General features: G+C 52.7%; 1 protein-coding gene across 1 annotated transcript in view; it reads left to right on the top strand.

The window, feature by feature from the left end:
* Positions 1-858: 858 nt before the first annotated feature.
* Positions 859-22,879, top strand: part of SMOX (spermine oxidase) — a 38,902-nt gene continuing 16,881 nt past the window's right edge. Inside the window, exon 1 of the mRNA XM_065892063.1 lies at positions 859-1,075. The gene's annotated coding sequence lies outside the window, so the exon portion shown is untranslated. The remainder of the gene's footprint in view (positions 1,076-22,879) is intronic.

Raw genomic sequence — 22,879 nt, 5'->3', positions numbered from 1 at the left:
CCCCGTTGGACTGGATCTCTATCAGCCCCAGGAGGCCCTGGAGATGCTCACAGGTTAAACAGAATGAAATTGTCAGAGACCACTGCCCCCTACCCCCTCTTAAAGTAGAACAATGAAAGACTACTGGGGAGCAGAATCTCAAATAGAAAAAGAATAAACAACCTCAAAATCTTTGATTTTTTTTAAGGAAAAAAATGACCCTCATACTTACAGTTGCTTCGGGTTTTATTAAGTTCAGGACGAGGCAGTAGGTACCAGTGAAAGATATTTCTTACAGAGGCCACCTCCACTCAAGGTCGTGGCTGTGAAGGGACAGGCTCCAGCCTGAATGCCCCCTTTCCCCTTGCAGTTGAAGGTTCGAGATTAATGCGAGGAGGTATGGGAGGGGGTGGTGGTGGCTGGGTGCGGCAGTAGTGTTGCAGAGAAAATGAGGTTGGAGGTGGCCCCTTGGGGACGAGCCCTCTGACCACAACTGAGATCCAGTGGAGGGTCTGCCGGAGTGAAGGCAGCTCCGGGAGGAGAGAGAAGCGCCCATTCCTTTCAACAGGAGGGTTTCAAGTTCTGGGGGTAAACTGAGGCCTGCATCCTTGCTCTGCTCGTCACCTGGCAAGCAGCTTCGGCTCCACGTTACGCCCAAGCACAGGGCGCGCAAGGCTGGGCTGCCTGCTTTTCTTTTGGGGACAGGTGGGGACGTTCGGCGCCCAGCTTGAGGAGGGGGCCGTGGAACCCAGGTGGGGAGCGCTGGGCCCGGGTCCCTCCGCAAGGAGGGTCCCTGAGGTTCTCTGCCAACGCAGCCTCCAGCCTCCCCACCCACGGCGGGCGGGTCGGGGGAGGAGCTCGGCGCGTCCCCGCCCCGAGGCGGAGAGGGGGCCGGGCCTGAACAGATTGGGAGGGGTGGGCCGGGGACGCTAGGCGGAGCGGGGCCCCACACAGGCCGCAGCGGCTGGCTCGGGCCCCTACGGTCCCGGCGGCGGCTGGAGAAGGAAGCCAGGCGGCTGAAGAGAAGGGGAGGCGGAGGAGGCCGAGGTGGAGAGCCGCTCGTCGCAAACTCACTTCCCCGGCTCAGCAGGGAAAGGTACCACGCGCGCCTGCTCCCGGCTCCCCGATTCCCGGTCGCCGGCCCCGCTCGAGCGCAGGCTGGGGCTGCGTCCGCCGCGGGAGGGTGAGGGGCCCGCCGCGGCCCCGAGGGCTCGGCCGGCCCGGGGCTCCGGCAGCCGGAGCGGCGCTCTGGCGGGAGGGCCAGGGTGCCCGGCATTCCCGGAGGCCGGCGAGGGCGGTGGGCGCCGCGCCCCTTCGCTCGCGTCGTGGGAGGCGGCAGTCAGGCAGGGTGGCGGTGGTCCCGAGGCGGGGGGCTGTGGGAGGGTGGAAGGCAGGCAGGACCCTAGGGCTGCGTGCAGCTGCGGAGCACCGGCGGCGCCCGGCCGGCGCGCTCCGTGGGCGCAGACAAAGCCGGGCGCGGACGCCCCGCGACGGCTTGGGCCGCCCAGAGCATGGGCACTGGGGAGGGAAGAGGAGGCGCCGGGGCGACGGCTGGGACACGGGGAGGGGCTGGGCCGCCCTCCCAAAGGGCGTCCAGGTGGTCTCCTCGGGGTATCCCCTGGACAATGTGGGGAGTAGCTCTCTCCGAAGAGCCAACTGGGGGCTAACGGGCTGCGCTGGGCTAGGCGAGAGCCAGGCTCGGGATGGGGTAGGGAGTGTCGAATGCTTAATTTGGGAGAGGGACTCGGAGAAGCCACTGCCCAGGGGTGGGGGCTGGGGCTCCGGTAGAGCCGGTGAGGGGCCTGGGGACCCCCTCGGAGCTTGCACCAGGAAGGGGGGTATGGCCTGATAAGAGAAGCGCGGTGGCTGGCACCTGTGGTGAAATGTGCCCACAGGTTGGTTGAACAGTCTGCCTGTGGTGGCACATCCCGTGCCAATCCGCGGAGGGGGTGGGTAAATTGTCCGTGTTTGGAGCAGGTAGCAAAACGGCAAGTGTCTAGGGGGGTCACTGGAATGGGTAGGTGTGCATCTGAAAGTGTGTGTAGCGAAGGCCCCACGTCTGCGTTTTGCTTCTTTGCCCCCCTCCCCTTTCCTCTTGTTAGCTGGGCTCCTGCCACAGGCTAATGCCTAACTAGGGTTCCAAGATGGTCTGCTCCCTGTCCCCCATTCTTCAAGTTACTTCCCCTCTCTCCAGTATTAAAAGTGGCTACTTTCCCCCTGGATCATTCACAACAGTGTAAGAACATGCTTTGCCACCGCTCCCCTCCATTTTATGGCCCCCTTTTTTGCCTTCATCCCTCATTCTCCCCTAGCTAAAGACACACTTCTCCACTTCCCTTCACAGCAAAATTTCTCCAGAGAGCTGTCTGTACCTGTGGTCCCTGGGTTCTTCAGCTCACTTGACCTGGCTTTGGTCCCACCGATTCACTGAAACTACCCAAGTAAAGGTCTCCCTTGATTTACACTCCCCCACAAGTAGGTCTTCCTTGACCTCCCTTGGTCTTGATCATTCTCTCCCATATCCTTTCTTGGCTTCTCTTGGTTTTCTTCCTTACCAACCCTCCTTTCCCCCCACCAAAGCCCTTCCTTACTTGTCTTTAAGGACAACTCCTTCACTCACTCTGAATGTTGGAGGATCCCTGGGCTCTGTTCTCAGCCCCCTCCTCTCCCCTGAGTTCCTTCTATTTACATACCCCTCAAGCTCTCATTTTTTCTTATAATTCTTAAAATCAAACATTTATTTACAAACACAGGTCTTAAGTGTATATCATTTTCATTCTCATGATTTTAGGTAGCAAATTTTATCTCCAGTCCCAACCTCTCTATCCAACCACCCATCTGATGACTTAAGGTGTCATAGGTATGAAAAAGTTAATATGGGTGAAACAGAACCCTGACTGTGCTCCCCAAGCATGACTCTCCGCAGGCCTTCCCATCTCAGTAAAGGGCCTGTAACCCACCCACCATTAAAGAAAGGAAACCGGGTGGCATCATCTCCTCCCTTTTCCTCCCTCTCCACATCTAGTGCTACAGCAAGTGCTTTTGGTTCTTTTTGCCAAATCTATCTCAGGCCTATTCTTCATGCTCTGACTCCACTGCTGCTGCCCTAGGCTACTGCCCCAGGCCAAGCCACCTTTTATATCTTGCCTGAATATTGTAGTAGCTTTTGCCTGCTTTCCCCAAGTCTGCAATTGCCTCCTCAAATCCATTTTAACAGAGCAGCAAGAACAATTTAGAAAAATATTTAGTCTCATTGCTCTAAGACCCTCAATAGCTCCCTGTTGCACTTGGAATGAAATTTCAGATCTTTTCCTTGGCCTTTCAGATCTTCCAAGCTCTGGTCACTACTGACCTCCCCTAGCCTTATCCTAACACTGTCCCCTTTTCATCTTCCTGACAGTCACACCTGAATCACTTCTGCCCCTTGAACACCTAAGCTTTTTCCTGCCCTGTGTCCTTTGCCTGTGTTGTTTTCTCTGCCTGGAATGTTCTTCCAAGGTTTTCTACTGGGCTGGCTATGCTCCTTCTTATTTTTCAGGTCTCAGCTTAAATATGCCTTCCCAGTCTTCGTAGAAGCCCGTCATTCCCTGTAATTCATCATAGCACCTGGTTTACTTTCTTCATTGTGCTTATCACAGTTCATAACCATTTGTTGCAGTTGTCTGTTTACTTTTTCTGGCTTTCTAAGGGCTGGAACCTTGACTGAATGGCCCACTGCTGAATCTAGAGCATTTAGCACAGTACCTGGCATGTAGCTGATACTCAGGAAATATTGAGCCAGGTGGAAAGGTCAGGGCAGTGCAGGAGCCCCTTGTAAACCTCAGGTGATCCTAAGGATTTTTATTTTCTTTCCATGAAAGCAGTTGTGCAAATCACTGCAAGAATCTGAGGGGGTCAGTGGGAAAAAGGGAAGGCTCAAAGGCAGGCCTGTATGCCTAGTGGGAGATTGGGTGGGCCTGGGGGTGTGTGGAGGTGATGTGGGTTGCTGTGGGTTGGGGAGAGATGATTTCCTTTGCTCTCTTTGGTGGAAATCCAGCCTGGGTCAACAGAGGGGTGTGTGCCTGTGTGCTTGTGTGTGATTTCTAACTCGTGAGATGGGGATGGCCTGGGCAGCCAGGGCTTTACTTTACCCAGTGTCTTGGGTGGCTGCTGGGTGCCTAGCCCTCAGGGCAGGGAGTTGAAGGGGAGGAAGAAGCTGGAGTTGGGGGTCTCTGTAGACCCTTGTCTTTCCACCCACAGCTCCCCTTTTTGCACAGAGGAGCCAACTGAGAATTGAGCTGTTTGGCTAGTGCTCTCAGAATGGAGGGCTAAGAACTGAGGGACCTCAGATCTGGTAGAGGGAAGCTTGGCCCTGGACAGGGGGACTGGTGATGAACCAAGGTAACATTGGGAGGTGAGCGCTGGAACTAGGGGATAGGGGTTCAGATCAGGGCTGGGCTGGCATGCCTAGGAAAGGCTTTGAGCTAGGATAGATGGAAGAAATGAGGTTATCCTGGGTGGGAGAAATCAAGCAGAGGCCAAGAGGCTAGGCCAGGGCCCTGGTATACTCACTGCATGCCAGGCAGTGTTCTAAAGACTTTGCAAATATTAGCTCCTTTGATCCTCTTTTCTTTTTAATAAATTTATTTATTTATCTTTTTATTTTTGGCTGCATTGGGTCTTTGTTGCTGCACATGGGCTTTTTCTAGTTGCAGCGAGCAGGGACTACTCTTCATTGTAGTGGCTTCTCTTGTTGCGGAGCACGGGCTCTAGGTGCATGGGCTTCATTAGTTGTGGCACGTGGGCTCAGTAGTTGTGGCTCGTGGGCTCTAGAGCACAGGCTCAGTAGTTATGGCACACAGGCTTAGTTGCTCCGCGGCATGTGGGATCTTCCTGGACCAGGGCTTGAACCCGTGTCCCCTGAATTGGCAGGCGGATTCTTAACCACTGCACCACCAGCGAAGTCCTCCTTGAATCCTCTTAACAGCTCTGTAAGGTAGGTCTTATTCCCATTTTACAGACTGGAAGACTGAGGCACAGTCATACAGCTCGGTAGTGACAGAGCAAGGATTTGAACTTAGGCAGGCTGGCTCCAGAATAAATGCTCTAAGACACTCTACTCTGTCACTTCTTTCATGCCTCTCAGATATGCGCCAGCTGAAGTCTTCTTAACAAATGTTTTCTCGTGACCCGCAGAGGTGCCTGGCCTTGGGGCTGGGGAAGTAGGAAAGAAGTCACACCCTGTAAGGTAGAAGGGGTCCTCACTCAGAGTGGGCAGCTGAGTCTCTCTGTTTCTTCCAGGAGGGGCTTTGGGTCCAGACCAGGTAGTTGGGTGTCACGCACACTGTGATTTCCAGGAGCTAGGGAGGACAACTACTTCTCGTACAAAAACAGCTCCCTGCTTGAGATGCCACCATTGGAGTGTCACTTCTCTGGGTTCAGCATTGCCACATTGCCCTCTTCATCTGCCTCTGGAGAGCCCAGAGAGGTGAGGTAGGAACTCTGCAGATAAACTGGCCTGTTTTTTATTCCATCTAGGATGTTGTGAGGTGGAGCTTCAGAATTGGCCTTGGGAAACCTGGATGGGGGTCTGAGTAGGGCTGGACTGAAGGTGGGAGCAGAGCTGGGGGAACAGAGAAATGGGAACTGAAAAGAGCTCAATCCATTTCAGTATTGGCCCTGTCCTTACCCCTTTTTGTCTGTCTGTAAAATGAGATTAGAGAGACTTTTTTTTTTTTTTGCTCCCCAGAGGTTGTAGAAGCCAGGAACTCCTTGAGGTTACATGCTTGAGTACCTTCTTGCAGACCCAGGGTAAAGAGCGAAGACTCCCCATGGGATGCCCGTCTGTAGGAACTGGGCCAGCCAGTTCCTACAGACAGCCTTGTCCTTTGAGGCTTTCCTGGTTGGTCATGAGGACACCTCTGGGCAGGTGACTTGGCCTCCCAGGGGCCTGGCTAATAGGCTGAGAAAGGGTTTGCTGACCACACAGGGCTGGAGTCTCTTGGCTGCAAGTTCTGACCCCAGGGTTTAGGGGATCTGCTCATCTATCTCAGATCCTCCCAGCCCCCCAGGAAAAGAGGGAGGCAGACTCAGTGGCATTCTCTTCTGCATTTTGGGAAACTGAGGCCCAGAGCAAGCACATTGCTGCTGGAAGCTCACTAGGCCCATGTTTCTGAGGAGTGCTCCTTCTCTGGAGTATGCAGGAGGCTTGTCCACACTGCTTGAGTCCTTGTCTGCTGAGTTGAGGTGAAGGCTGTGGCAGAGCCTGAGTCCAGCAGGCTAGAGCTGAGGGTGGACTTTCCAACAACTGGACACTGGGCCTTGTTACCTGTGGTTGGCATCTGGCATCTTCTATGCCCCACCCTGGTGCTTGGGGCCACTGGGAACACAGGACAGGGTCCCCACTCACCAGGAAATAAGAATGAGCTATGCCAGATGTGATGTAATGAGGTGCAGTTCAGACCAGCTTCTTGGAGGAGGTGGTGCCTTTAGAGCGCCCTGAAGTCTTGGGTAGCTTTGACCGACACAGGAGGGGATGGCATTCCTGAGGTGGAGGGGGAGCCCTGGACAAGTCAATCAGAGCATTGATTGTCAAGCCACTGAGTCTAGACTTGATTCACTAGGCCCTGGGGAGCCACGGAAGCTTATAGGCCATAGGTGCAAGGAGTTGATTAGAGCAGTGGTCCATAAAATTATTTCCCAAACTCTAGCATACATGTGGACAGCTTGTTAAAATTCAGGTTCCAATTCAGCAGGTCTGGGGTGGGGCCTGAGACTCTGTGTTTCTAACAAGCTCCTGGGTGGTATGATGCTGCTGGCCCATGGGTTATCTTTGTGTAGTGAGGGTTGAGACTGGGGACTTTGGGCCAGGCAGGTACAGGGATGGGCACAGATCAGGTGAGACCCGAAACAGATAAAGGGGACTGTCCTGGCTCCTGTGAACTGTGTTGGGGGAGGCATATAGACTGCTTGTATGGGGGCAGGGCAGAGGGGAGCATGTGGAGGGTATGGGATGCAGGGGCTACTCTGTTGGCGGGGTGGGGCTGGGTGAGGTGCTTCTGGGGACTTGGATCTCAGGCTGGGAGAAAGGCCTGATTTCTAGGGTGCCTGACTTTGAGGAGCTCCCAAAACCATGAGAAAGTGTTTTAGGCGACTGCCCCAGGGCAGGGTGACATGGAGATGGCATGTAGGGCATCTTATCTTTCCCCACAGCCAAGCCCGGCCCTGTGGTTAGCCAATCTGGGGTGAGCACTCTTCCTCCAGCCAGGGTTGGGCCAAGGAGATTGGGGAAACAGCTTACGCCAGCCTTAGACATGCCATCTTCCCCTGAAAGCCCCTAAAGTTCCCCCAGCTGCTGAGCTCTCACCCCCAGCGAGCATCCCTGACCCCCGCCTGGCCTGTGTGAGGCCTTGTAGCTGCCCTGATGGTTGCATGAGCTGCTGTTGGGGTCTTATCCCACTCAGGCCACCTCCCCAGTGCACCGGGAAGTGGGGAGGCCTGGATGCTTCATTCTGCTCTGCCCCTGGCTGAGACACTACAGGCAAGTGTGTGCTCTGCTCTGAGGACTCAGTTTCCTGTAAATTGAGGGATTCAGTCCCCTCTCTGGGGAGCAGGGCGGAGAGTTGCAGGGTTTGTTGAGTAGAGCACTATATCTTCCCAGAATGGCAGCTTAATACATTTTAATTTTGGTTTACTATTGAAACTTGCGTGCTGATGATGGAGTCGAATGAGCAATTTGCCCAGAAGAGCTGTCCAGCTAGATTTGGGGATCTCCCAAGACCCCTTGTTCTCTGGGCTTTGCAGAGCCTGAAGGGTGGTATCTGATACCACTGGTCAGATGACCCTAGCAGGAGGGTAGGCAGTCAACTCACCCAAAGAAAGGTGGGAAGGGCAGACACTAAAGGCAGAGGTTCTGTTGCCCTGGGCAGTGCCAAGAGGGGCTTTCAGGCTAAGCTCTCAAAATGTCACTTATAACTCCTAAAAGGATACCCCCCCACTCCCCCTCTTGATTCCTACCCATGTGCTCCCTGCTGTGCCAGGCTGTCCTGAGGGGGTGGGAGGAGGTGGCATTTCTCAAAGACTGTTCTGAGAAACCTCAAGGGTTCAGGGAACAAACAAGGGTAGAAACTGGAAAATCCACTCCACTATCCTATGGGAGATTCAGAATGCATTTAAGAAAATTAAAGGCTTTGACAAATGCTGTAGAAAAGAAACTGGTGTTTTCTAAACTGATTTGACCATAGACATGTTTTTTTTTGAAGACATCCTAATAATGACCAACTGACCAATAGAACACCTGGTTGGAAGGGCTGATGTGGGAGGATGCTGCTCCATGAGAGACTACAAACACGGGTGATGGGTGGGCCCAGAAGTGCCAGGGAGGGAAGGTAGGATGGAGCAATAGCTTCCTGGGGGAGGTGGACTTGGTGGGATGGGTACATTTGGAGAGTTAGTGGAAGAAAAGGGTACTGTAGAGGGAGGGATGGCTTGGAGGGGACTGGGGCCCAGAACCAGCCCTGGGTTCTAGTGGCAGCAGCTTTGCTTCACTGGGTGGGTGGGCAAGGGACCCAACAGTAGCCAGGCCTGGGTCTTCTGGATTCTGGGAGGGCCTCCTACCCCATCCTTCCCTCCCATCTTCTTGCCCTGCAAGTTCTTTCCCAGCCTCTCATCTCAGAGAGTGAGGTTGTGATCCCTGGGCAAGAAGGTAAAACCTCTCTGTGCCTCACTATCCTCATTTGTACCATGGGGATAATGTTACCTCCCTGACAGGGTTGTTGTGACACCCACATTCTTGTTGGCTGCTCTCAGTGTGATTGACATGGCTGCAGGCAGTGTCTCCAGGAAGGACCCAGGGAAGGGGACACTCGTCAGGGATTTGAGAGGCACAAAGGTCAGCAGAGAGCATGTCAGGCTCAGGATAGGGTCTTGATTAGAACAGAGGGGTGATTTTCCAGAATGGCAAGAAAAGAGTGAGGACTGACTTCCTGAGGGAGTGGCTAGCAGGGTGGGGATATCTGGGCAGAGTGAGGAGACTTCACAGGCCACCCTGGGCCCTGTGGGCCTAGTCTGGGTATGGGAGTCCTGGAGTCCAGTGGGTGTATGTAGGACACAGCGGGGCTGAGGGCAGGGAGGAGGTGTCAGGGACCTGCCTTCATTCATTAGCCCACTGGGAGCCATTGAAGGTTTTTGAGCAGGGCCGTGGTTTGATCAGATCAGTGGTTTAGTGAGAAAAGTGGCAGGGTGTGATGGTGGGTTGGGGGTACAGGACCCCTCCCCCCTCATTGGGCTTCCTCAGAGAATTGCTGTGTGCGTTCATGTCTCAAGCATGGGGAGGGGCGAGTTGCTCATATGACCCTCAGATTATCAGAGCTCTGAGTCATTTTCCCAAAAGTTTAGGCATCTCACTCTTGTCACCTTCCTGGAACGGGTGTCTAAAGTGTAGGACAGGGAGAGTCCCTGGGCTCGTGCTCGTCCTGCCTCCCCTGTCGCTGGGAGAGAAGGTCAGTGAGGCCACCCTGCCTTGCCCCTCACCACACCTCACATCCTCTGAGGTGTGAGGACTCTTTGTTCAGCAGCTCAGCATTTCAAACAGCGACCCAGAAGTTGCTGTGATGGTGCGATGTGGGTAACAGGCCTACGTAGTGACAACAGCCCTCAGGGAGGCCCTGGTAGGGGTGCTCAGCGAGCTTTCTTACCCAGCTCAGCTGCACTTTCTTCTTCCTTCGGCCCTGTCTCTTTCTTCCTCAAATAGGCAGGAGCCCAAGGCTTTTTCTTGCTCTCTCTAAATCAGGGGTCAGTAGGAGGGAGGATGAAGAAAAGCATTTGGGTTTAATCAGACCAGGGTAGCTTGGCTGTTGTGCGGCGAGGGTAAGTCCAGCACCCCTGCCCCTCAGTCCAGATTCGTTTATCATCTAGCTGCTTCTTGCAGGAGGGTGTTAAGGAAGGTGTGATTTAAGACCAAGAGAAGCAGCACTTGGAAATGAGTTGTAATTTATTAGGAAACAGAACAAAGAACCCAGCCACCCTCTGCAGCCTTGTGCCAGGCCCTGGTAGACCCATAATTCCTGTCCTCCCCATGTGGCCCACAGGGCATGAGCTATTTCACAAATGGGAACACTGGCAGTGCCAGCAAATGGCATGACTGGGTCTCAAGCCCAGGTTCTAGGACATCTGGTTTCATGCCCTTTCCTCAAGTCACAGACCCCTCAGAGCCCGTCTCCAAACCTTCAGCCATGCCTTCCTACCCACAACCAGACCTCTTCCCCAAGCCAGCCCAGCCCAGCTCCCCCAAACTCCTGACTCTAGGGAGAAGACACTGATGGGTGCTCCTAGTGGACTGGCAAATAACTAGACCTTGAGTCAGCTAAGTAGGAGACACGCAGGACCACCAGTAGGCAGACATTCATAGGAAAGATTTTAAAATGAGGCCTTTAAATGTTAAATAAACATATCTCTTTTATCTTTTCTATTTTGGAAAATTAAAAAATCATATACAATTAATGCAAAACTTTTGAGTTAATCTGAGAAAGTAACTCAAGAAAAGGTGATAAACTTGATTCATTCCTTGGTTTTAAAAAAAGAGTAAAGCCTGAGCTTTAGTATCTTACTGAGTATATTTTGGAGTGCCTTATGTTAGACGACAGGTTGTGGAAACTCTCTGAAACTCAGTTTCTTCCTCTGAAGAAGGGGGATAGTGACATGAAGATTAACCGAAATATTCCACGTGAAATGCTTAGCATTGCCCTCTGAACCTTGGACGTACCCAGTGAAAAATAGTGGTAACAATGATGACAGAATTATAAGAACAGACATTTCTTGATTCCAAAAGCTGGTCAGTTATTAAGTCTCTCTTTGAACTCAATAAAAGAACTTGAAGAATATGTTTATTGTCTGAGCTCAGCATCTTAACTCCATAGGTGTTTTATGGATTGAATCATGGGGCCCATGGGTGCATTTTGAAATGAACACCATTGGCTTTTCAGACCTAGTTCCAGCTCTTTCTGAGGTTGGCAGGGGTGGGGGAGGGTGGTGTTCTGCTTCAGGGTTGAACTCCTGTGTCAGGAGATCCTGTGCTAGGACTTGTTAGGAGAGCACAGTTAAACCACCTTGGAGTTACCAGGAGGGGAAAATCTTGGGCCAGATGAACAGCAGGTAACTGTTTAGAGGGAATAATCATTTAGTTGCTCTTAGAATTTTCTTTTGTGCTGCCAAAAGCCATTAGACCACTATCCTTGTCACTCTTTATGGAGGATAAAATCAAGGGCAAAGGGCTGTGGTCTGGCAAGCCTTAAGCCAGTCCCTGTGGGGCAGGGAGACCAGGGTGGCTGGCCTGCAGCCCACCTGACTAACGCCCTGGCCAGGAGGCAGGTGATCTCGCGGCGGCAGCCCCAGTTTTGGCAGTGTAGCTGGGGTAAGCTGCCAGGCTTGGGGACACCTCCTGCTAGCCCCGGGTGCCTGGTACAATGTGTGCAGTGTCAGTGCGTGGGGACGGGTAAGACAGAAGTGCCAGGCTGAGGGCTGTCCTTAGGCCTGCTGCCCCGGGAGGCTGAGTGAGGGCCTGAGAGGTGGGCAAGTGCTGGGTAGAGAGAGATGAGCTGAGCATTCTCAAGCCCTGCTTTACCCCTCACTCTGTCTGGGTGGCGTCCATCACACCTGTGAACCTTTCTGATATTTCCTCATCTATAAAATGGGCACCAGGATGTTTGGGAGGATTAAATGATGCCATGAATGGAAAGTGCCCAGCACGGGACCTGGCACATGAAGGACTTAATAAATAGAGATTTGCTCTGGGGTTTATCTGTTGGCTGGATTTTGGGGGGATGTTTTCTCTTTTCCATGTTGTGATCATGCACGCCACCTTTACTCTGTGATAAACCATGCTGAATGGGGGTTCGGGGTGGGGGATGAGCATAGAAGAGGGAGCTTTGCAGGAAGAGAGTTTACAGTGGAGGCGACCCTCTTCCCACAAGTACTGCCTGAACCCTGCAAAAGCCTTGGACAGCCCAGCCTTGCTGTCAGGGCTACGGTCTGCCCTGTGGGCCAGGAGCACGAGTCCTGGGCTGGGCAGAGTGGGGACCCACCCGTGGCTCAGGAGAGAGGATTGGCCTGCAGGAGACCCCCCTCGCTCCCCCGCCTCCCCCAGGGGCTGGAGCCGAAGCACAGACGGGCTTTGTGCAGAGTCACGAGGGGCCAGCAAGGGGGAACTGCACCGGCTGAGCTGTCTCACAAGCCTCAGTTCTTGTCAGTGGTTTTGAAAGAGTCAGGGGAAAGTGCTGACTGTGCTGTCCTCCTTCCCTCCAGAACTGTGAGGCCTGTGGCTTCTGTCAGGGAGAGGGGAGAAGCCTGCCGGGAGGCTACCTCTTCATTTGCCAATTCACACCTCCCAGGCTTCAAGTGCCCCATCTGCTGAATGGGTGGATCTCCATGTGGGGACACTAACCCAGGTCAGGGGCTGGTCAGGGCTATGCCTGCATGTGATGCCCTATGCAGTGGGGCTGGGAGAGGGGCCCTGGGCTGTGTGTTTGGAGGCAGGCTCAGCCCTTCGATGGGAGGTGGCCTGGAGAAGCGTTCCCAACTCTTGTGATAGCCCCAAGGAGAGAACTGGGCTCTGCAGTCAGACCACCGGGGCCCTCCTCCCACCTGTGGGTCTTGCACCAACTTTTTGTCTTTCCTACCTCACAGGCTTGTTGTGAAGGGGAAAGGAGATGACCACTTGACACAGAACTTGTAAGGGTTGGTCCTGGTGTCATGACTGGTCACCCAAGTCATCCTGACCCCATCCTTGCTCTTACCCCCATATTTCGTCATTCAGCAAGTCCCTAGGAGGTCACTATAGCACTTTTTGCCCTCTGGTCCTCTCCTGTTTGTCACTTCCTCTGTTCTGGTGTCCCCTTGTCAGAGAGGCTTCCCTGACCTCCCTACACAGAGCAGCTGCCTCTCCCCTTTCCTGCTTTGCTTTGTGGCACCTGTCACCCCTGATCCTCCAAGGGGAGGCATCTGGCTGTTTCAGTATCTCGAGTGCCTGGTACAGAGTAGCACTCACTCAACTTTTTGTTGTTGTTGTTCTTGTTGTTTTTATTGTGGTAAAATATACATAACATAAAATTTATCATTTTAACCATTTTTAAGTATAGAGCTCAGTGGTATTAAATATATTCACATTGTTGTGCTACCATCACCACCATCCATCTTCAGAACTATTTTTCATCTTCCAAAACTGAAATTCTGTATCCTTTAAACACTAACTCCCCATTTCCTCCCTCCCCTGCCCCTGACAACCACCATTCGACTTTCTGTCTCTGTGAATTTGACTACTCTAGGTACCTCATGTAAGTGGAATCATACAGTATTTGTCCTTTTGTGACTAGTTTATTTCACTTAGCATCATGTCTTCAAGGTTCATCCATGTTGTAGCATGTGTCAGAATTTCCTTTTCAAGGCTGAATAATATTCCATTATGTGCATGTACCACATTTTGTTTATTCATCCATCAATGGAGACTTGAGTGGATTCTACCTTTTGGCTATTGTGAATAATGCTGCTGTGAAGGAGTGGGAAGCTGCCTTGAGGGAGACAAAGCATAAATCTCTCTGAAAACTTCTGAGTGGTAGCCTAATACCTATTAGAGAGCAGAGCAGGTGTGATGGCAATACTCATTTTGCAGATGAGAAAACAGAGTCTTCCCTGGGTCACTCAGAGTTAGACCCCATCCCTGCACCCTGGGTCCTCTCTGAGGGAGCAGTCCCTGTGAGCAGAGGTACATTACAGGTGTTCAATGCAGAGTGCTTTGGGAGTCGGGCAGCAGCTGGGGAGGGAGGACAGGGGGAGACCCTCAGCCTAAGCTGGAAGGTGGGGAGTGGACCTTGGGTACTGCCTGGCCTTTCTGCTCTCTCTGCCTCCTCTATTCCTGTACAGGCAGATCCCAGATGTTCTGGGCTGGCCTGGAATCTGCATTTGGAATCTGCTGTAGAGAAGTGATTCTTAACCTTGGCTATATGTTAGCATCATGTAGAGTCCTTAAAAAATTTCCATGCTTGAACCCCACCTGGAAGAGTCTGATTTAGATGACCCAATCTCCGGGCTTGGTATCGGTCTTTTGTAAAAATCTCCAGGTGAGTCTAATGCACAGGCTGGGAAGGCATTCCTGTCTCCTGGGCCTTGTATGCTGTAGGGTCTGGGCCAGGCTCTCTGCTCACTTAACCCCAGCCCTGAGTTTTAGAAAAGAGGGAGCTGGGACCCTGAGTAGGATGGGGAGTTTACCTTGGGGTCTTTACTCTGAGGGGTTTCCGAGGAGAGAGAACTGCTGACTGTTAGTTACCTGGTGCTGTGTAACAAACTACCCCAAAACTTAGTAGTTTAAAATGACAATAAACAGTTATTATCCTCATAGTTTCTGTGGGTCAGGAATTTGGAAGCAGTTTAGTTGTTTCTGGTTTGAGATCTCTTAGGAGGTTGCAGTCAAGGTGATGGCTGGGAGTGCAGTCATCAGAAGGCTTCACTGGGGCTGGTGGATTTGCTTCCAGGGTGGTTCAGTCACATGCTTTAGCAGGATGGTTTGGCTGATGGTAGGACTCAGTTCCTTGCCTCTCAGTGGGCTTATGTGGGTTTCTTCACAACATGGTGATTAGCTTCCCCTCTTGTAAGCAGTCTAAGAGAGCAAGGTGGAAGCCACAGTGTGTATTATGCCCTAGTTTTGAAAGTCACACTCCATATTTCTACAATATCCTATTGGCTACACAGATCAGCTTGGGAGGGGACTGTAGGGCATGAGTACCATGAGGGGAGGATCATTGAGGGCCATCTTGGAGGCTGGTGACCATACAGATTGTCCTGTTTTTGCAGTTTCAGCCTCACAGACCTTGCCTGGGTGGAGCAAGTGCCCCCAGTAAGTGGTGTGGCCCTTCTCTCTTACTTGTCTATTCCTCCCCGTCATCAGACCATAGCAGTGCCACTGTGGGGTGGTGTAGTTCTGAGGCCTGGAGGTCTTGCTTTGGAGTCATCATGCAGGAGGGTCTGTGACCTCTCTACTGGCTGGATTTCCCATCCCCACCCATGTCTGATGTCCTGGCCCAGCCATCCCTGTGGTGACCCCGGTAGTGTGCAGACTTAGGCCTGTAGGAAAACTAATGTAAAAACCATTGCTGCTACGTGCCTGGCTCTGGGCTAAGCACTCTGCATTGTCACACTCAACCCTGTGAGGCAGGGACTCTTTATCCCCATTCTAATGATGAAGAAACTGAGGCTCAGGTCACTCATCTAAAAAGTTGTGGAGCCTCAAACCCCTGGTATTCAAAAACAAGGGCCTGTATGAAAACCATGGTGCAGTAAGGTATTCCCAAAGGAGGAGGCTATTTAGCAAGCTGAGTCATCAAGGGAAACATAAGGGAAGTGTGTGTGTGTGTGTGTGTGTGTGTGTGTGTGTGTGTGTGTGAGAGAGAGAGAGAGAGAGAGAGAGAGAGAGAGAGAGAGAGAAAGGGAGAAAGACTAAAGGGAGGTGGGGAGAGAGGGAAAGGGAGAGAGCGAGAGGAAGAAAGGTGCCTTCCTGGGGTTCCCCAGGGGCCATGGTGACTTGGGTGCCTCAGAACAGGGCTGGTATGGTCTTGAGGCTGGTTTTCTCTCTCCAGATTCAGCCTTTCCCAGGGTAGTGAGTGACTGTGAGTACCATCTCCTATCAGCCCTCCCCTGCTCATGGCCTGATTTGATGTCCCTAAGGGCAGTCTTGCACCAATGTAGTCACTGGCATAGTAACCAGTTCTGTGGTCTCTTACATTTCTGTGGTTGATGACTTCCTAGGGGGGCGGGTTTAGAGTTTGGGTGTCACATCCTGCTCAGAGGGAGGGAATACAGGCCATGAGTTCTCATCCTAAGGATTGCTAAAGGGAGCCACAGTGAAACCTGTTCCTTTAGGACTTTGCTGAGGAAAAGGAAACTGGCTAATAGGGTCTGGGGTCAGGGCTGGCCTCATTCAAGGTAGGGGTGACTGTTCCCACTCTACAGATGGGGTGACTGAAGCTCAGGTCCTAATGGACTCACCCAAGGGAATGCTGGTTAGGGACAAAAGCTGCTGTCTGGGCAATTTCATCTTCTCCAGGAGTGGCAGCCATCATGTCAGACCCCTGACCTCTCTCTGGGCTGAGGGAGCGTGGGCTGTGCCTGCCTCTGGAAGATCTGGGATCTAAGGGGAAGAATGTGGGCCTTGCTTGCAGAGAGGTGACCTGGCCAGTTAGGATCTCTGTGTGCAGACACACACAAAGATGGGAAACCAGGGCATGCATGGATCAGAGATGGAAGCTGAGCTGGTGGGGCTGGCCCAGATTTTGAAAGGTTCATAGGAGATGCTTAGATGACTAGTACCTGATCTGATCTATTGTCAGAGCGTGATCCATTCATTTTTGCTGAAGGTGGATGGGATCTCTAGGATGGAGTTTGGGATAAAGCTCTTTGGGTGTGAGTATGGGGGCAGGAATGCAGTCCTGGACTCTGCCCTGGTCCATCTGCACCTCTGTTTCTCTCTCCACTGCCAGCTGAGCTTTATGCCCATCAGAAAGACCCAACCCTTTCTCTGACTTCTGTCCATGCTTTCTTCCCCTCCTCCACCCCCACTCAGGTAGTCTCCAGTTTCTGTCTCTGCAGGCAGCTATAAGCTGGGGTCCTGAAACAATTCACTCAGGTCTATCCCACCTTGCAGAGCATCAAGGGGAACAGAAGCCAGCCAGAGCACTCACCTCTCCAGGAATACCTTCCCCTCCTGCCCACCAGTGCCTTTGTGGGCCATGCCTTTGGCTCTGGCCTCCCCTCCCTCAAACACTGAGTTTAGGGCTGTCTTTTTCCATGCAATACAGGCTCCCCACTTCTCTTCTGAAAAAGGCTTACAAAGCCTTTTAAAATTGTGTTTTTAGGGACTTTACGCATCTGGTTGCAGGGAAGAGGTGTGGGTAATAAAGACATTGTGCTTGGAGAAAAGTCTAAGTGCCAGGAAGGAAGATGGGGCCCCTAGAGCCCCTTCCTCATGTCGGCCTGTGAGGGCCAGAGAACATTGCTGGCTGGAGGGCTCTGCAGAACGAGGCCCCCGTGCCTTGTCTCTTTTATTGATTGAGCTTAGGGTTGGCTAACGGCCACTGTATCTGATGCCTACTCCCCACCCCTTCTCTGGCCAAGACTGGTGGGATGGTCAGGCTGAGTCAGGGTTGGGGGTCAGTCAAACACAGGCTGTGGGATAGTCTGACTGATGTCAATATCAAGGTCCACTCTGATATTAGGATTGGGGCCAAGGTTGAGGCTGGAGTCTAAGCTCAGGTGAAGACTTGGGTTCTTTTACACGTGAAATGGAGCTCTGGGTCCTGGGAGAGGTGGCTCCCTCCTCCGTACTAGTCTCTTTGGGGATTATCCTCCCTCTCCCTCCCACTCTGAGGGGGCCCTGGCAGGTGGCCACACCTTTTACCTGTGCTATCATTTAATTCTCCCAGCAGTCCCACCAGGTAGCTGTATCCCCATTTTACAGATGGGAAAGTTTAAAGACTGAAGGAGGCAGGCAGTTAAGCATCAGACGGGGCTTAGATAACTACGTCCAGGAGGCGGGGTACAGATGCTGTGTCCTTGGGGTGAGTTCAGAGGTATTGGCCAGGTGGGGCCCAGAGAAGGGAAGACACTGGTCTGGGGTCACCTGCCAAGAGAGGCTGAGCTGGGGCCCGAATCCAGGTCTCTGGGCTCCCAGGCCAATGTTCTCTCCCTTCCCCCTGTGTCTTCTGGGCTGACAGGCTGCTCCTGCCCTGTCCCCATGTTTATCCACCCCAACCTACCTTCCGTGGCTGGCCAGGCCTGGCCCAGAAATCCGACTTCGTTCACTTCCTGGCTGGCTGGCCTGGGTGAGGAAGACTGGGAGGGTCTGGCTGGGAGGAGTTCAGGCTCAGTCTCTCCTTGGGTTTTACGGGTGGGAGGAGCCTCATGGGCAGACACAGAGCCCCTTTGTCTGGGCCACTGTGCAAAGCAGCTGGTCTGGGATTTCTGGGCGTTTTTTACATTTGAAGAATAATTGCATTGTCTGGGGGGTCCTCGAGAATCCAAATCTGCAGCCCCCCCCGCCCCCAAACTGCCAGGCAGTCCAGAGAGATTCCTCAGGACCAGTACCCCAGCTTCCCTCCCCCTCCCTTCCTCCTGTTAGAAGCCTGAGGCAGAGAGGGATTCCTTCAGGGAAACTGAGGTTGGGTTGCTGCCCTAGGGCACTAGGAGTATCTGTTGGGAGGTGACACTTGTAAGTCCCTGATGGGGAAGGTGCAGGTGGCCCCCAAAGCCCTGGACAGAGCTCACATGAGCAAATGTGTGGCTTGGAGGAGAGAAGCCTGCTTATTGGAAAGGGTGGGCCCATTTTTTTTTAAATTAATTAATTTTTTTTGGTCACACCATGTGGCATGTGGGATTTTATTAGTTCGCTGAGCAGGGATCCAACTCGTGCCCCTTGCGTTGGAAGCACAGAGTCTTAACCACTGGACTGCTAGGGAAGTCCTGGGGTGGGCCCATTTTAGAGTGCTTCAGCTGTTGGAGGCTGGACCCTAAGGTCCAGGTGGGCTAAATACCTTGGCCATACTCTTCTCTGGGAAATGGTCATTCATCCTGGAGTGACCCTGGGGAAAGGACAGGGAGACAGACATATTTGGGAGTAGGCTGTGTTCAGAAGGGAGCCAAGGATGGCAGACTTCTTTTGTTTCTTCTGAGGGGCAACTCTGGAAGGGTATGGGGCACCTGGGAGGCTGGGCCCCTTGTGGCATTGTTTTTGTTGTAGTGGTCAGTGTTAAGGAGGGAAATGACCTGCTGATTGCCTGATGAGCTGAAGTGGACTCCAACACTGAGGAGGAAGCGGTGTCCTGCACCAGCCTGGGCCACTGACCCTTCTTGTGATTCACTCCCAGGGCCTCCTAGTCTTCATCCATCCTTCTTTGGTGACCCTGCCATGGGACAGGCCTTTCTTCCCTCTTCTTTCCCTGCTGCCTTCTTTCCAATTTGGCTTCTTGGGCAGGTTCAGTCAGGGTAGTGTTGGCTCTGGCCTGCGGGGGGGAGGTGGTGGCCTGCAGGCCAGAGAAGTGGGGGTGGGGGTGGGTGTGGGTGTGGAGTGGGGTGGGGTAAGGGTGGGAGGCAGTGGGGCATTTGGGCATGTTGAATGGGGGTGGACCTGATTTCTTGAAGCTACTAGGCATGGCCTGCCTTGGGACACGGCGGCCCCAGCCTCCCACCCCTATTTTGCCTTGGAAACAGGAGCAAGTAGGCAAGTGTCTGTTGCCCTGTGCCTCCCTCCTCCCTCCTCCCCCTCCCTGCCTGGCTGAGCCAACACTTTTTTCTTCTCTCCTTTATCTGCTCAAAAAAGTTCAGGGTGTTCTGTTTCTCCTGTGCATACAGATCAAGGAGGGGGATGTTATTTATTTATTTATTTTATTTACTGAAGGCAAGAGAAGGACAGGGAGGCACCAAGGAACATTAAGTGATTCTTCTTAGGCATTTTCTTGTAAGATTAAAAAAATTCCAAAGGAAGAGATGACACAAACCAACAGAAAACAAATGTGCTCCCCCCCGCATCCTGAGATAAGAGGGCCCAAAAGTCCAGTTCAGCATTTAGCTGAGGGCCCAGCACACAGTAGGTGTTGCTACATACAGTTTTCTCTCTTCCATTTAGTTTGGATCCCAGGGTACATTGGCCCCATGGGCCATTATGGGGGACCATGAGGCAGATGCCTCATTTTTGCCATCTGTGGACTGTGCATGTGGTTTCTCTGGCTTCTTGCGGGAGCCCCAGGGGTTGACAGGCTCATCTGGGACAAGGCCTGTGGAGAGACAGAACTATGGGGTTAGCAGTGAGGGCCAGGGGAATAGGTGACCTATATGGTCCCTGTTTACTTGCTCCCACCATGGCACCATATGTGTGATGTCTCTTTGAGTTGAAGGTCTCTAATATGTTGGGAACTTGGGGTCCTTTCTGTGTTCATCTTAAAGGCAGACTGCCTGCCTGCATTTCCCACAATCCATTCCTGAAGCCTGTACCAAAGGCAGTGTATTCATAATTTAGCTACAGAGCTTTACAAATGATTTTCCCGCACAGGGCTCTTAAAAATGCTGACAGTCTCTTGACATCCATATAGGGCCTTATTTAACTGTCACAATAATGCAGTTAGGACAAGCTGGGCCACTTCAGAGAGAAGGAAAGGGAGGCTGGGAAGCCAGGAAGTTCAGGTAGCCCCCTGGGAATGAACCACTGCCACAAGCATTCCTTACCTCTACCCAAGGCTGCAGTTTACCCTAATCCCTGGGTTTTCATAGGTGGTGCTCCAGGGAGCCTGGGAGGTTCTGCCATGAGACCTTAGGGACCTCAGGAAGTAGCGGGAACTCCAGTTTCAACCCAGTTACACCCTGGTCTCCACAGGAGCTTTTCGAGAAGGGGTTCCACCAGTAAGGTCTGAAAACCACTGTAGCGATCCCACCCCTTTACTGTGTAAAAGTGGTTGTTTTGGGGAGGGCCGCCTCAGGCTGGGGGTGGGGCTGGAGGCCCAGAGAGCAGCGCACAGGCGGAGCCCCCCCAGTCCCGGGGAACTGGGGCGTGGGGGCTTGGTGGGCAGTCTCGACTCTGGCTTAGCATAGCAGGGTGCCCAGCTGTGGAGGCCGATAGCAGCAGCTCTTAGCTCCCTGTGTGTTTACAAACCTGTCGCAGAGCACGCTACTTGCCAGCGCCGCGGGAAGGACTCTTCCTCCCTGCTGGCCTCTGGTGCAGGCAGCCACACCCTCACCTCTAATTTTAGTCCTCTAGTCCTCCGCCAGAACCTGGGGGAGGGACGGGAAGGTGGCAGAGGGGGAGAGGAGGAAGGGTAAGGGGGAGGGGAGGAAAGGGCTCGCGCCAGCTCTGACCTCCATGCTCCCAGGAGGCCGAACAGAACATCACTGGGACGGGGGTGGGGGGGTGAGGTGGACCGCAGAAGGACAGAAAGACATAGGAGGGAGGAAATGGGAAAGCCGGGACACAGGCTCTCCTAGAAGAAGGCAGGGGATCCAGGCTGTGTGGGGAGCCCCTGCCTCTGAGGGTCTCTGGGCCTCGGGCGCCACCTTCCGGCCCTCTAGGGAACCAGTCCCGCCCCGAGTCGGCCGCCCGGGGGTGGGGGGTGGGGTGTAGTTTGGAGGGAGTTTGAGAGCAGGAGTGGGGTGACATTCCTGTCCGTGCCCAGGTGTGGCATCGGCAGGTGAAGTGGGCGGGGGAGGTGCAAGGAGCAGCTTCTCAGACTGAGAATATTTAGAAAAAGACCCCTTCTAAAATCTGTGATAAAAAGATGTTAGAGGTGGAGTGGAAATCTAAGTGGTCAGACCTTGAGGCGTGTTAAGGAGGTAGTTAGCGCACAGCTTTTATTTTATTTTTTATAGTGAACCAGGAATGAGTATCTGAATAGTTATTGAGATGTATATGCATACATATATGTAGTGAGTGGCACAAATCCTAAGTATACAACTATGTACATTGTGTAACCACCATTCATATAAAGATACATATTCCTTCCACCCCAGAAAGTTCCCTTCTGACCCTTTTCACTCATTCCCCTCCTCTCAATCTCTCTTCTGTCATCATGGATTCATTTTACCTCTTCATGGATTTCACATAAATGGAGTCATACCGTATGGAGCTCTTTTGTCTCTGGCTTCTTTTGTTCAATGTAATACTGTTGAGAGTAGTTTAGTTCTGTTTATTGCTGAAGAATATTCCCTTGTATGAATATGCTACAAATAGCACAATATATTTATCTATTCTTCTGTTGATGGACCTTTGGGATATTTGTTTTTGGTTATCATGAATAAAGCTGCTATGAACATTCTATGTCTATTTGGTGGAGTATACCCTGTTTCTCTTGGGTGTATTCTTAGGAGTGGGATTGCTGTGTCATAGGAAGGGTTTTACTTAGCTTTATTAGGTATGGGTGACAGCTTTTTATATGCCCCCTGTCCACTGCCCAGCAGCTACTTTCCACTCACATTCACTCCCCTGTTGTTAGGTCCTGGATACTATGGATAGTATGGATAACTAACTGGACAGTATGCAACTTCTGCCACTGAAACCTTAGGCAGCTTGGGTCAGGAAAGGAATGGGGACAGGATCAGATCTGAGTGGCCCCTTGGGATGGCCCACAGATACCTTCAAACCCTTGTAGTCACTCCAGGAATAGAAGGGTAGCCTCTCCCAGCCCTGGGGCCAGATTCACGGACCCCCTCGGCCTCCTGTCAGCTCCCTAGGCTGGCGTCTCTGAGCAAGCTGGCTTAGCGTAACTGTCAATTTGATGTCTGACCTCTGGTGCCACGGGTCCTCACGGTCCACTGTTTCCTGGGCTCTTCGCTGCTTTGTGGTGACTGAGGGGCTGGGTGGCCTGGGAAAAATACTGGAGACCTACCCGGAATAGCAGAGGTTCATTCGATACCAGCCTCGTGGCACTTTCTGGGGGGAGGGTGGGACTGTGTCCTGCCTACCAAACTGCCACCTCATTGAGGCTGTGAAAAACTAGCTGAAAGCAAGAGGAGAAGAGAAGACAGGGCAAGGGAGAGTGAGTGCCAGGGAAGGGCCAGGGGAGGGAGGGAGAGCAGAGGGTCTAGTGCAGTGTGTGCAAGTATCCTGGGGTTGGCTCCAGCACCCTGAGGTCTGTACAAGCATCCTGGGGTTCATGAGAGCATCCTGAGGTCAGTGTGAGCTGGACCACAGCAGTGGTACTGGGCTGTGCTGGGCTGTGCTAGGCTGTGTTGGTCCAGGGTTAGCAGCACCAGGATCAGTTTCTCCTGATTTTGACCTTCTTGGTCATACAAGACCAGGACTCTTGTCTTACTGACTCTTGTCTCATCCTTGGGGAAGAGGCGGTGCCTACTAGGTTTGAGATGGGATTGATGGATTTCAGGGATTTGGGGTGGGCTG

This window comes from Phocoena phocoena, chromosome 15, assembly GCF_963924675.1.
Source record: "Phocoena phocoena chromosome 15, mPhoPho1.1, whole genome shotgun sequence".
NCBI classification, from domain to species: domain Eukaryota; kingdom Metazoa; phylum Chordata; class Mammalia; order Artiodactyla; family Phocoenidae; genus Phocoena; species Phocoena phocoena.
Note: the sequence above shows the minus strand (reverse complement) of the source record. Positions and strands in the feature narration are given on the sequence as shown.